This window comes from Rhinolophus hipposideros, assembly GCF_964194185.1.
Source record: "Rhinolophus hipposideros genome assembly, chromosome: 23".
Classification (NCBI taxonomy): Eukaryota; Metazoa; Chordata; class Mammalia; order Chiroptera; family Rhinolophidae; genus Rhinolophus; species Rhinolophus hipposideros.
Window position 1 is genome coordinate 22,906,898 of NC_138069.1, and position 13,355 is coordinate 22,920,252.

General features: G+C 41.8%; 1 protein-coding gene across 2 annotated transcripts in view; it reads left to right on the forward strand.

Moving 5' to 3' along the window:
• The first annotated feature begins 5,986 nt into the window (after nucleotides 1–5,986).
• Nucleotides 5,987–13,355, forward strand: part of ARHGEF37 (Rho guanine nucleotide exchange factor 37) — a 34,445-nt gene continuing 27,076 nt past the window's right edge. For both annotated transcript variants that reach the window (XR_013992407.1, XM_081035800.1), the window contains exon 1: nucleotides 5,987–6,265. The gene's annotated coding sequence lies outside the window, so the exon portion shown is untranslated. The remainder of the gene's footprint in view (nucleotides 6,266–13,355) is intronic.

Consider the following 13,355-nt stretch of genomic DNA (forward strand, 5'->3'; position numbering starts at 1 on the left):
TAAGATTACTTACCTGTGTTCTCTAGGCTCTAAGCAAACGATAGGCATAAAGTCCTTTATATTTACCTTACAGCCCCCTCTGACCTATTTGAAACGCTTATTTTTAAATATTTTGTTGCTTACATGTAAAATTTCAAATTCTGTTGACCTTCTTAGCCTATGTTTTCTTGTCCCATACAATCATTGATTGCATAGCTTCTGCCCTAGTGAAATAGGATATGTAAAAGCACTTTGTTTAAACCGTAAACCTCATACAAGTATACTCTGCTGCTGTTATTATTAGGCAATTCAATTCAAAGGTGACTTTCTAACTTTCTGGTGGAGGGAGACAGACTGTCAGCTGAAATAGGAACTTCACAATTATTGTCCAAAGCCCAAAATAAGAGAAGTATGACAACTATGACACTACTACAACTGACTGATTTATGTAGATTATTTCTTTTGACAAGATCACCACTATAGGCTTTTAAGATATGTCACAGGAAATGTAACAAATATTCTAGTCTATTCTAAAGGCTTCAGAACCTTCTAATCAACTTAAAGATACTGAGTTTTCAGATGGCATTAACCCTGATTGATTTTCCCATGCTAATTACTTTTAATATTTATACGGTATTATTCTTACCTATATTATTTTATGTCAAAAAAGATTTTGTAGGGAAAGTATTTTCAATGTTTTAAATTTTTAGATAGGAGAGCTGAGGCCCAGAGATCTTTGTTAACTTGCCCAAGTGCACTAAATGAATCCAGTTTTGCACTTAAACTCAGATTTTTCTGATTCCCCAAGAAACTGCTTCTTCATTTCTCCAGTCCATGTATCTCAGAACTGTAATACACCTTGGGAAGGAAATTGCGCATATATTTCAAGATTAAGTGTAGCTATAAAAACAGGCATCTACTTAGTAGATCGCAGAATATGCCACTGAGGGGTACAGTCAAGAACCTGTGCCACATCATGGTTTTCAATAATTATGCAATGCTGCCATCTTGTGGATATGCTCATTTGCTGTTACTGTGTTAGCCTGCATCTGTGGCGTGCGTCGTGCATGGCTAGAATTACCTAGTTGAATCTGAACAGTCAAATATTAAATGCCCAGGAAAGTGCTAGAGTCAGGGAACTTAGAATAGTATTTGAGGGGCTCCCCAACGTCCCTGCAGCAGACGCTCTTGGCGCTGCCTACTCAAGAGTATTCCCCCTTGTCCTTCTTTCCCAACAAACCTCCAGTTTTGTTAAGGCTGCATGATATATGCTTCAGAGGGGGCCTGGCCCAATGTTGCCTTCATCCATCTTGCCAATCCGTCAGGCAGTGATTGGCTTAGGTGTGGACATGCTATTCTAGTCAATGGGATAGCAGGAAGAGTCTGCTGGAGAGCTTTCGGAGGGCTTGCTCTCTTGAAGAGACATATAGGCAGAGATGTTCTATTGGTCTTTGGTCCTCTAATGGACATTATTGTTTCTGGATGAGTTGGATTTCTAATACTGGGAGCAGAGGAGTCCTGACTAAACAAAGAATATGGTGAAAGCAAAGAAATTCCCCAAAATTGGACTTAAAAAATCATGATGGTAACGGTTTGTTGGGTTGCAACTTCTTCAGGAACTTCCCAGGTGTACTCTGAAACGTCCCAGCCCCCATGTGCAGAGGGCAAGGAGAAACCGAAGAAAAAGGCAGACCAGTTATGTACCCAGTTCAGTTATGTACCCAATCCAGAGAGTCTCATCACCATACTACTATCTCAAGGCTGTGTCCTTGCACAGCTTCTGGCTTGGAGAGGACAAGTGGCATGCACAGAGAGAGTGGGGAGCCTCCAATTGCCCAGGTCCAGTTCCCGTGTCAAACTGGCAGTCATCTGTCTTCTTGATGACCTTAAAGTCAGTTGCTAGAATAGAGGCGTTTATTCAATGATAGAGTTCTAGTAAAGCAGACTTGGAGGGAATCTCCTAAGCTTCAAAGCTAAAGTTCCACATATTTCTACAGATTGAGAACAGGACTGTTCCACAGATACTAAATGGTGTTTCTCAACACAAATTATAAAACTGGCCCAGAGTGTGTACAACATGATGGAAAAAAACACAGGCTCTCAAGTCCTACTGCTGGGACTGCAATCCCAGTTCTCTCGCTTCCTCGCAGCCAGCCCCCCCGACAAGTTTCTAACTCTCTAAATCTTGGGTTTCTCATTTGTAAAAAGAAGATGGTAATACTTACCTGTTAGGGCTGACTAGCAGAGTACCTGGTTATAATTTGGCCTCAATAAAGCAGACATTCTTGTTATAAAAATTTTTATGCATTGCTAATGAGGTTACCACAATAGCCTGTTATCCAACAAAAGTTTAATTCTGCAAAAGACATGACAACCAATAAATCTTGACTTGTCTTTCTGACAATATTTCAGAAAGTAGAAATAATTAGCAAAACTTATATTTGGACTTAGTAGAATTTAAAAAAATGGTGATGCTAATTTGGAGAAAGCAGCCACATGAGAGATAGTATATAGTAGTGGACTTGGCTATGACTTGTCACCTATGAGCCATGTCATCTTGGACAGGTTGCTTAATCCCTGTGAGCTTCTGTTTCCTCATCTATAAAGTGCAACTAATATATCATGTAGGGTAATTGTCAGAATTAGAAATAATCCATAAATATTTTCTGACATGTGTTAGGGACTCAGTAAATAGCATCTATTTTTATTATTACTGTGGAAATTAGTGGTGGATTTCACAAAGTTGAATGAAAACATAGATATGATCCCAAGACTGAGACTCTAAAAGAGTAAGCAGTTTTTTAAAATTTATCAGAGAAGTAGACTGGATTTATTTAGGCTCAGGACACTGCTCCCCTACTGTGCTGCTAAGTAAGCATTTGGCACAATTCACCTTTTGTCAGCCTTTCTTTGCTCAACACTGCAATTGCCAAGTGATTGCAACAAGAAAGAAAAGGAGAGGTTTGGGAAGAAAATACTGGTGCTCTAAAGAAGTCCTTTAAATTATAAGGTTGAGTAATAAGTATGACAGGCACTTCTTCTGGTTGTGAGAGTTCAGCTCAGGTGCTGTATTAAGCATTTTATACAGATTATACTTTTTAATTATTCAAATTATTAGAAGATGACTACATAATGGACATTTGTCATATTTCTGATTGCACAGTCTCTAAATTGCTTTTATAAGTTTGGGGAACAGGACTTTGTGTGAGGCAGGCCCTGCATCTCCTTCAAGCAACACAAAAGGCTGTGGTATCAGTTTGTCCTGACCCCTGACTGCTTGGAACCCAAGCAGGACTGGTCAGCCAATCCCTCCCGGACTGTGATTCTAGAGACAGGAGTCAAGAGAAGCAGGCAATGTGTAAAATTTATTCTGGTAGCGGTGACATTCAGTGTCTGGTGGCAATGATGGCAGGTGAGTCAGCTATGGCACCAAGTCCCCAGGGCATGGCCAGTGTCCAGCAGCAGTGGCATGGTTTCCTCTGTGGGTCTGGCTACCCAGGTTCCCTTGGTGCCCACCTGTATTCCTAAGTCTGGTTCTCTAGCCTTTTCATTGATCTTTGAGCTCCCCACTACTCTTTCAGTAAATTCCTTTTCTGCTTTTGTTGCTTGCAACCAGAAGACTCTGGCTAGTACATAGTCTTTAGGAAATATTCAACCCAAAAGAGTCTGCTACTGATGGTACAGACCTCTGGATAAAGTCATGGTCAAGTTTGCAACTGGTCCGTAAGTTCTGTTGGGTTTCCTTTAAACCCATGCACCTCAGGCAAAATGTCTGCTGCCCCACCCGAACCCATCTGTTTGTCTCCTACAACTTCTTAATTCACATTTACTCATCCACCCAGTCAATAAACACTTATTCAGCACCTACTGTATACAAGGCAATAAGCCAGGTACTGAGAGAACTCCAAGATCAATAAACCTGTAGCCCTGACAGTATACTTTTGAATTTTGAACCAGGTAAATATATTTTGTTTTCAAAAATAAATATAAAAATTGATCACTCTGCTGAGGGTAGAAATGAAAGGGAAGACTTTTTGTCTCAAAGACTTTTTGTCTTTTAGTTAGTGTAACGGGGGACAAAGTTATATCTATTTCTTTGTAAATGTTCTAGAAATCAATTCAGAAAGGCAAATGGATTCCTTTGTTAGAGGTTTCCAGTAGAAAAAAACAAGTAGCTCTCTAGAGCACTGAGAAAAGAACTTCTTGTTAAGGTGCAATGGATTACTGCTCATCAAAATATTTGTGACAAGGTTCAGATTGCATTAGAAATTTAACTCGAGATAATCCAGAGTCCTCAAGTAAGAATCAAAGAAACATCAGTCTTAGATGAAAAAGCTATCCAGCTTGTCTCCCTTTCCTGTAATTACCAAATACATCTCTAGGGGAGTGGGGACCCTGCTACCTCTGGGACCCCTATAATACAACAATTGCCCCGGGGGTCGGGGGTGGGGGTGACACTTGTATCTGAAAACAACACTCAACACAAGCAAGGAAGAAAGGCACACATTGGTAATGTAAAGTAAAAGAGGTAAAGCAGATGATTCCACACACCCAGGAAAAGACCAGACATACATGCGCACACACACATTACAGGAGCTTAAACTGAGGGGCTGAGCACTCACAAGACCCTCACCTACAAACAAGAAGTGTGATCAAGAAGTTAGACTTAGTTTTGAGGTCAGGTCTTCACTCCCTGGGTGACTTTGGACAAGTCACTTAGCTACTCTAGGACTCAATTTCCCTTCAGACTTCCTTCAGAATTGGAACAAAACTTAGAGATGACGTCAACCAGTCTTGAACTTCTTCATAACTTTTCTTGAAAGTGTCCCCCAATAAGCCTCTCTGTTTGAATACTGACTTTCAGGACAGGTTGTTCACTCTCTCCAGGTGACTGATGTCATTTTTGAAATGCTCTGGTTATTAGAGAAGTTCCTCCTTACATGTTTGCAGTGTGTCTCCCTGTAGCTTTCCCTATGCTACCGTAGTGACCTCTAAGGTCATATGGTTAAGTCCAATCCATGAACAGCTCTGGAAGAAAGCTCTCTGTTCCTTTGCTTTTCTCCTCTGCAGGTTAAAACCACCCGCTGCTCTTCCATTGTTCTCACCCTTTGCATTCAAGATACGCCACCACTGGTCTCCGTATTTTTATGGATGTGGACTAGTGGTTAAGCACCCCTGAGGCCTCAGGTAGTCTAAATTTGAATACTGGGCCTGTTATTGAGCTGTGTAGGCAAGTTACTTGCATTTCTCTAGCCTGTTTTTCTCTCTAAAATGAGGACGATAAGAATAGCAGCAGCAGCTTTCCTATTTCTTAGAGATGTTGTGAATGAGATAAATAAGAAAATACAAGTAAAATGTTTAGTATAGTACCTGGCACTCAGTAAGCAATATTAGTACTACTTTATCACTAATAATAAATCATAAACTCTAATTATGAGACTAAGAATAAATGTTAGAACTGGGAGGGTTTAGAAAAATCAACCTAGTCCGTGATTCCACAAAGAAGGTTTGGTGGCCCTGATGGGAAACTTTCCATCCTTTTCGTAGTAATTATCACTTTCAATTGTGTATTTGATGTCTGACCCACCCGGGAACTTGTCTGGACTGCTGAACCCTTAGTGCCTGGAACAGTGACCCACTCGCAGTAGTGAGAGAAGGGACATGGTCCTCCATACAGAAAAGGAAACGGGTGTAGGGAGACTGGCAGGTTTGTCTAAGATTGCGCAGAGGGCGCCCAGGAAAGCTGGGACAAAAACCCAGAGGTCCGGGGTAGCCCACACGCAGAATTAAATCAATTAAATCAGCCCTAAAGTTTATTGATTTGGGCAGGAGCACAGATATCCAATGATCAGACGTCAACATCCCCCCCCCCCCGCCCCCGCGGCTTAAGTGCTGGCCCCTGTTTTCTGGGTGAGGAGCCCAAACCAGAAAGCTGCTTAACGAGATGCCACGGGTGGGTGTGTCCCTGGGCGCGGTGCTAACACCCACTTGGCAATTTCACGCCGCTGGCTGCAGGCCAGCTCAGGGCCTTGATGTTACTGCGCTGCGAGTAGAAAACAACCTGGCTCCAGACAGACAATTAACAAAGGCTAGAAACCTCGCAGCCGCTTCCTGACGCACGCACACAGCGTGGGCAGAGCCGCGCCCACCCACGCCCTCCGTGGGGACCGCTGAGCGGAGGCCCGGCGTGGTGCGGGTCCCCGGAGCCCGGCGCCCCTCCTGCCCTGGCTGGGCAGTGGCGGGGCGGCCGAGCTCTGAGCTAGAGCACGGGCACCTAGCAAGAGCGGTGAGTCCCTGGCAGGACACAGGGCCGGGGAGGGGTGCGGAGGTGGGGGGAACAGCTGCTGTCAGATCCGAAAAGACAAGTGGGGGAGTGCGGGAGCGGGAGCGATGACGCCAGGTCCCATGCTGTTTGGTAGCCAGCTTTGTGTCTTGAGCCTTAGGGAATGAAAGCGACCTGATCCATGTGACCCAACGGAGTCGTTTTACAGGTGGCAAACTGAGGCCCAGGGAGGTAAGCTGGTCTAGTAAAAACTGGTTATTCCTTGTGTCTGTTTAAACCTGCCTGCGTCACTATAGGACTTGGGGAGACTTCTAGTAAGAATCCATATGTTAAAACAGTGGAATAATCGAACAATGCTAAAGAATCCTTGCCAAGGAAAGTCTAATTCTAGACAGTCAAGGCCAGGGGAAAAGAGAACGGAAATCTGTGGTCCATGAGGTGAGCGGCCTTGGCCAAGGGTCCTCAGAAAATTAATGCCAAGGCTAAGAGTGGAAGCCAGAACGTCAGGCTTCGCTACAACGCTCCCTACCCAGTCAGCGCCTGCATCTTAGGGGGGAATGGCAAAGCTGACAGCCTGCCGGGCACTGGTTCTTAACCTTGTTGGGATCACTGACCCCTTAGAAATCTGGGTCCCCTCCCCACAGAGGGCTTCACACATAACCTTGCACACAGTTTCAGGTTTGACACGAAGCATTCCTGCTATCCGGAATGACGGAAGTCTGGCATTCAGGCTGCACCATTTCAGAGCACTTTATTTGCTCTTTTAAATGGAAGAAGCTGGTGAAAGAGTGAGTCCAGACAGCGTCCTGGTGCCACCAGCTGTGTGACCTTGGACACATAGATTACTCTCTCCAAGGCCCAGTTTTCTTTGTAAAATGGAGATAAGATTGCCTGCTTCATCCTTCAGGCTATTTTCAGACTTAAGAGTATGTATCCTGGCACATAGTAAGTGCTCAGTAAAAGTGCTTGTAACCCAGTGACTTATAGCTGTGCCAGTTGGAAAGGGTGGTGACCTGGAGGAAACTGGGCTGTACCTGAAATAAAACAAAATTTTAAAAGTTATAAACCTGCAAATATAAAGTCAACCCTATAATGACTTACTTTGGTGATAGTGATCTAAATTAGAGTGCCCTTATTTAGAATAATACACTACATTCAATATTTGAGAAACTGCTGAAAGTAGAAACTACCAGACATTCAACAAACAAACAAAAAAACACAACAACAAAACAAAACTATCAGGCATTCTAACAAGGACTGTTTATTGGGCCTCACTTGCCTATTTTGAGAGGAGCCAGCACCTGTATGGTTTGTTTTTAAATGAGAGGAAAGAGGAAGACGTACGTGGGGACCTGGGCAACACCCAGTCATACCCAGTGATGAAGACTCAGTCGAGTTTCTGCCGGGGTACAGGAGTTGGTGGCAGTTGGCTCACGTCCCTCTTGGATCAGCAGCTTACTGTGGTGAACAGTGCTTTGGTTGATTCCGCTCTAGATCAAATAAATGGCTTTTTATTTAACTGACGAAGGGGGATGTCTTTGGGATCTGCAACTGAAGCAAAATGGCATTTGTTGACCTTGATTTTACAAAGCCTATTGCTTGTTTATTGACAAGCTTAAGAATTTAAAAATCTGTGGACCCCAAATCGTTGCGACAGGGTCTAGACAGATCTACTTATCTATAAAAAGGACTGCTCTTACAAAATACTGTGTTTTCTCTTTTCTCTACCATTTTAGGCCTTGCAAATAGAGCCAAGGAAATATGGCTTAGGGCAAATAGCTGCTATTTAATTTGGGTTAAGATGTCTGATGGGTTACATTCCTCTCCATGTATTTATAAAAGGAGAATTTTTCCTTGGAGGGGGGTGAGGATGGGGAGCAGAGAGAGAGAGAGAGAATGAGAATGAGAGTGAGTGAATGTGTATGTGTGTGCCTGGGATTTCTCTTGTCCTCTCTCTACCTTATTCCCAATCAGTCATTTTCAACCCAAAGAAGTTCTTTTTTTCCGCAAGCCCAGTGACTTTGACAAGTCAAAGTCAAAGTCCTTTGCTGGATCTGTGGCTTGATGTTGTTTCACAGTAGCTCTCAGAAAATTTTTTCTAATTTGACTTTTAGGTTCCAAACTTTAGAAGCTTCATGGCACAACATAGCAAACGAGTTCACTCACTCAGGCATAAGCTCTTCCTTATGTGAAGGCAATCCGTTCACTCCTGTGTATGTTTCCCCTCCAGATGCACCGTGGTAATTCCTTCAACCATTCTTATGTAGGAGAAGTTTAAGAGCAGAATTTCTCAAGAAATGATCTATAGACTGCTTGCATCAGAATCATGTAGGGGCGGGGCATCCCGGTTTCGGGTACCCCCTCTTGTAAGAGAGCTGTACTTTTGCTTTAATAAAAATCTTTGCTCTTCTAAAAAAAAAAGAAAAAGGAAAAAAAGAATCACCTAGGGGCTTGTTAAAAATGCACCATCTCTGACCTACTGAATCAGAATCTTTCAGAGTGGGGGCTAAAATGTGCATGCCTTAATAAATGCTCCTGGTGATTCTTATGTACCTTTGGTAGCTTATGTATGTGTTGGGGATTGGTAATGGGGGCTATTCATTCTTTATGAATTTCTGTATGGTTCGTCTAGTAATGTAATGAGCAAGAACCTCTTGTAATTTCAACAAACAAACAAACAAATGATCCATGATATCCATCAAGGGTAGCAAATAAGTACTTGAAAAGATGCTCGAGATCATTAACCACTGGGGAAATACACCTTAAAACCACAATGAGGTATCGCTTCATACCTATTAGGATGGCTAAAATTAGAAAGACTGAATACACCAAGTGTTGATGAGGATGTAGAGGAACTAGAACTCTTACACACTGCATATAAAGTGCATATAAAATGGGCATATAAAATGGCTCAACCACTTTTAAAAAGTTTGACATTTTCTTTCTTTTTTTAAACTTTTTATTTATTTAAGTGTGTTTTTCCAGGACCCATCAGCTCCAAGTCAACTAGTTGTCTCAATCTAGTTGTGGAGGGCGCTGCTCACACCGGCCCATGTGGGGATCGAACCAACAACCTTGTTGTTAACAGCACCGCGCTCTAACCAACTGAGTTAATCGGTCACCCCTTGACATTTTCTTAAAAAGTTAAATATACACCTATCATGTGATCCAGACATTTAATTCCTAGGTTCAACTTTATTGTAACAGAGAAATTTAGCCAGTGTATGGCTAAACAAACTGGTATATCCATATGATAAAATATTGCTCAACAATAAAAAGTAATGAATTATTGATATGTACTACAACATGGAGGGATCTCAAAATAATTTTTCTGGAAGAAACCAGACACAAAAAAGGAATACATGCTGTATAATTACATTTATATAAAATTGAAGAGGAGTTGCTATCTCTTACCTGACTTCAAACTTTTTGGTGGCTTCCTAGAGTGGTATATGATCGTGTTCATATAACTGCACTTGTAATAGTGTCACTGGCTGTTTGATCATTATTCTGCCAGTGTTCATCCATGTCATTCATTCAACTAACTGAGCGCCTACTATGTGTTAGATCTAGAGTAGACATTAAGTAATGTGTTAATGAATAAGAGAGACATGATTCTTGCCCTTGTGGAGCTTATACTCTTGAATGAACCAGTAAAACAAATAGAAGAAAAATAACAATTGGGGGAAAAGGAGTGGTTCTTTGGAAGGGGGATGGGAGTGGACCAGGGAAGGAAAGCAGTCAGTTTCATGTTTGTGAATGACCACTCCATTTGGGGCTGTGCATCCAATAGTCAGGAGGCTGTTACACTGGTCCAGGAGAGAGGTGGTAGGGGTTTACACTCAGGGGGTCTTAGAAATGGAAAGCACTGAAAGAACTAATGGATATCCTTAATAAGACAGAGCAGATCCCAGAGGTTGACACTCATCCACGCTCTTTGGATTAGGTAGCTGTATCAGTGTTTAGTCCTATTACTGTCCTACTGACTCCCATCACCTCCACAGCTTATTCCTTATTTGTAAGGATGTCACGAGAGGTTAACGTCAACATATTGCTCGCTTAGTTACACTAGCCTACAGCATTCCCTTGATCTACTGATCTCGTTAACTTTAAGTAAGGGAATGAAGATAGTCTGGCATGTCCTGTTTTTTTGTTGTTGTTAACCTATGCTGGCTCCGTGATCTCTGTTTCCCTTTCCAAGGGCTGACCATCTGTTTTAATCAGGTGGCAGAAACCCAACTCAGTGTGGCTTAAGTCAAAGTGTCAAAGCAGGGTGGGGAATGAAAATGTATTAGCTCCTGTAAAAAAATCCAAAGGGAATCAGATGCCGTCATGACTGGATTGAGGAATGCCATCAGGGCTCAGTCTCATGGTCTCTCCATCTCTCAGCTCCATTTCTTTGGTGTTAGCTGCATTCTCAGTCAGGCTCTGGTGTATAGTTCTTACATTGTTATCATCATGATTACCTGGTCTCGCCATTTGCTTGAGTGCGATCAGCCACATGTCCTTAGACAACTTTTCACCTGATTCGTGGTAAAGTTACTGTTTCCAGTTTACAAATAATACTGACGAAAACAACAGCTACTCATTATTGAGAGCTTACAGTGCACCAGGCAGTGTAAGACATTTTACATGGATTATTTTATCTTAAGGATAAAATTACCCCAGGAAAGCCAGCCAATTGATCGCAGAATCAGAATTTGAAATCAAGTTTTCTGGCTCCAGGATCTGGACTCCGAAACTTTATAGTACCTCCTGCAGTCACTCTTTAGGGCTAAGAAGAGGAAACAAAGCCATTAAATAGGGTACCTATTTCTTGCTTTTTCTGAACTTGAATCCTAAAATATAGTTGGCGTTCATAGTAGGGGCAGAGCTTTGGAGGTTCTTACAGTTTTGTTCATCGCAGATTCATCTGGGTTTGAGAGTTCTGGAAGCTCTTCATATAGGACCCTGCCCTCTGACTAGTGTATCTTTATAAACCAGGCTCATTAGCTAGGATCCCTCTGTGGCCACGCTTGTTTCTATAGGTGTTTCCTTTCTTTTTTCTTCTACAGGGTCTTTTGCTGTCGCTGTGCTTGTACTTCACCTTTGACAAGCCTTCCCTAATCTCTACAGTCTCAGGCCAGAGGTTTTACTTTTTACTGCCTTTTTCCCCCTTAAATATTTAAACTGACTCTCCTCTAAAACTTGAGGTGGGAGGATGATGGACGTTCAGCTTTCCCTGCCATGACAGTTCTGAAAGAACCTTCTGAAAGAACTTTAAGACGATGCTTTTCACTTTCCCCCCACTGATCTGCTTACTTCCATTTCTCCAATTCTTCCGATTGGTCAGAAGTAGATTCGGATTATCATTTCCCCTTGTTACTTCTTCTGTCTTGAAAGGGACGGAATAATCAGGATGTCTATAACATTTACTGAGATCTTCTGCTTTTAGAGGAATGAAACTTAGAGCAAATAACCAGATATTTTAAATGCCTTATCCTTTTTTCTCGATCATTGTATCCTCCAAATCCAGGAAAATGCTTGGCATTAAGTTGCTGCTCCAAATATTTGTTGAGTGAATGTGTGAATGCCCAGATTCCCCTGTGCCAGTGTGGACAGAGAAGAGAGGGAAGGCAATTAATTGTTTTATCCCAACCTAGAATCAGAAGCAATTGCTGCAAAACATTCAATAGGCATTTTTTTTTTTTTTTTTTTAAGCACGGACTATATACTAAACTGATTTTAACTCTTAATTGCCTGTCACGGGGCATCAAAGAGGTCTCAGGACTGAGCATGGACTGGATTATAAGGAAAGCCATGTATCCTGCAGTGTATTCTCCAAGACAAGCCTCCTTATCACCCAAGACCAGGAAATGGAATAAGGGCACCCAGCGTGCTCTTCAGGCTTTTCAGCTGCATTAGCCCTGAGAGTGTTGCAAAGATAGTGGATCACGTATGCTATCTACTATGTTGTTTGTTTTTAACTTTTTATTTCGAAATCATTATAGATCAACATAAAGTTGCAAGGATAGTACAGGTAGGTTCTGTGTACCTTTCACTTGCTTCGGTCAATGGTTACATCTTATTTAAATATAGCACAATATCGAAACCAGGGAATTGGCATTGGTATAATATATGTGTGTGATTGTTCTATGCCATGTTATTACATGTGTAGATTTGTGTAACCACCGCCTCAATTGAGAGAATAGATCTATTCATTCTATCACCACAAAGTTCCCCGGTGCTATTCTTTTATAGTGACATACACCTGCCCTTCGCCCTCATCCCTAACTAGGTGGCCACTGCTCTGTTCTCTGTCTCTGTAATTTTGTATGTTATATAAATGGAATCACACAGTATGGAATCTTAGATTGGTTTGTTTCAGGCAGTGTGATACCCTCAAGAACCATCCACATTATTGCAGGGTATCAATAGTTCATTCCTTTTTAATTCTGAGTATTCAGTGATACTGTATGTACCACAGCTTTGTTTCTTTTGTTTTTTTAACCATTCGCATACTAAAGTCACCTATGAATACAACATTTTGGCTGTTGACAGTTTTTGGCTATTACAAATAGACCTTCTAGGAACATTCATGAACAGGTGTTTGTATGGACATAAGTTTTCAGGAATAGAAGGCCTGGGGTATGATTGCTGGTAAGTGTGTGTTTAGTTTTTAAAGAAACTGACAAACTGTTTTCTGGAATGACTGTACCATTTTACATCCCCACCAGCAATGTATGAGAGATTCAGTTTATCCGCATCCTTGCCAGCAGAGAAATAAAGCAGTAACAGCTTTATTTAATTCACATCTTATAGTTCACTCATTTAAAGTGTACAAATTAATGGTTTTTAGCATAGTCACTGACTTGTGCAACCATCATCACTACAAACTTAGAACATTTTCATCATCCCCAAAAGAAACGCTGTACCCAGTAGCTACCAGACTCTAAGCCCCTAGCCCTTCAACCTAGAAACCACTACTATCTTTTTCTATAGATTTGCCTATTCTGGACATTTCATATAAGTGAAATCATAGGTGGCCCTTTGTGACTGATTGCTTTCACTTAGCAGAATGATTTCAAGATTCATCCATATCAGTTGTATCTCA